The following is a 1,922-nucleotide window of genomic DNA, read 5'->3' on the forward strand; positions in this document are numbered from 1 at the left end:
TCTATTGATGGACTCCAGACTGTCCAGAACTCAGCTGCCAGGCTTTTAACCAGAACAAAGAAATATGACCACATTACTCCTATTTTAGCTTCATTACACTGGCTCCCAGTATGTTTTAGAATTGACTTTAAAATTCTATTGATCACTTTTAAAGCTCTTCATGGCCTCTCGCCTCGTTATATTTCTGACCTTTTAGTCCCATACACACCAGCACGTACCTTGAGATCCTCGGGCAGAGGTCTGTTGTCTGTTCCAGAGTCTTGACTGAAAACTAAAGGGGACAGAGCGTTTGCTGTCAGGGCCCCGAGGCTCTGGAACAGCCTGCCCGAGGAAATCAGGTCGGCTGAGTCAGTGAACTCTTTTAAGTCCCTTCTTAAAACATATTTTTATAGGAGAGCCTTTCACGATCTTATTTGACTTTATTTTATCCCTTTTATTTTATTGTATTTTACTAATTTTATATTTATCTTAAATGTGTATTTTAGTCTTTTCAGTGTTTTCATGCTTTTATCTTGTATTGTTTTTTGTATTATTGTCTTTTGGTTATTATTGTCTTTACACTTGTTAAAGCACTTTGTAACTTGTTTTTGAAAAGTGCTCTACAAATAAAGATTATTAGTATTATTATTAGAGGGAATGGTTCCCCTTCCTGGGGTGGAATGGTTCCATTTCCTGAGGCTCAGAGGGAATGGTTCCTCTTCCTGGGGTGGAATGGTGCCATTTCCTTTGGCTCAGAGGCAGCGCAGCAGCAGCTGTTGTCAGATATAAACGGCCAAAGTTCTCTCTTTCAAAGAGAAAGACAAGAAGAGTAACAGCTGCCAACAGAACTGACATTACTGAGGATTACATCACACACACAGTAACACACACTCTCTCTGTCTGTGAGTTTCTTGTTGCAGTCGCGTTGTGTTTCAGAGGAAACTCCAGCTGAAAGACAGTCTGTTCTCTCTCTGAGTCTCACTGTAACACAGTAAATCTCTGCAGAGAGAAAACCTGCTGCTGCTGCTGCTGGACTGGATGAAGACACTTCTGAGTACTGAGGTCCATATTCTGATGTGTCTTCAGCAGAAACATTAACTGTGAAGTTAGTGGAAGGCTTTGATTTAAAGTCTTTGTGCTCAGGCTGTACTGAGTCCTTGTGCTGCTGTTGCCCTCTGCTGGATGTCCTGACACTGACACAGATTTTGTGCGAAAATGAAGCAGCAGATATGAAGAATATTTTGTCCCTCCACAGATGACGTTACAAACTGAGTGTCTATGACGACCTTCATTTGTAAAGTTGGTGGAGTGACCCTTTAACATAAAGACAAATTAAACAGTTAAGTGTAAAGGCTGTTTTAATTGTGTGTTTTAGCATTGATAAATGAACTCTGAGCACTTCGCTCCCAGAATGCAGGGTTACTTGTGGTTCCTAGAGTCTCCAAAAGTAGACTAGGAGCCAGAGCGTTCAGCTATCAAGCTCCTCTCCTGTGGAACCAGGTTCCAGTTTGGGTTCAGGAGGCAGACACCATCTCCACATTTAAGAGTAGGCTTAAGACTTTCCTCTTTGATAAAGCTTATAGTTAGGGCTGGCTCAGGTGAGTCCTGAACCATCCCTTAGTTATGCTGCTATAGGCCTAGACTGCCGGGGGATTTCCCATGATGCACTGAGCTCCTCTCTCCTCTACTTTCTCTCCCTCTGTATGCAACCTCATCCCATTATTGCATGTTACTAACACAACTTCTCCCCTTTCTGGTAGTCTTGTGCTTTCTCGTCTCTCTCCTCTCTCCTCCTATCACTTCCTGCAGGTTTTCTGGCTCTGGAGCTGTGGAGTCTGGATCTGTGGTTGCGGGTCACCTGCTGCCCCCGTGTTCCTGCTCGACACCCTCTGCTACAACGACTATTGTTACTAGTCCTATTGTTATTATTGTTATTATAATCA

This window comes from Micropterus dolomieu, linkage group LG02 (assembly GCF_021292245.1).
Source record: "Micropterus dolomieu isolate WLL.071019.BEF.003 ecotype Adirondacks linkage group LG02, ASM2129224v1, whole genome shotgun sequence".
Taxonomy (NCBI): domain Eukaryota; kingdom Metazoa; phylum Chordata; class Actinopteri; order Centrarchiformes; family Centrarchidae; genus Micropterus; species Micropterus dolomieu.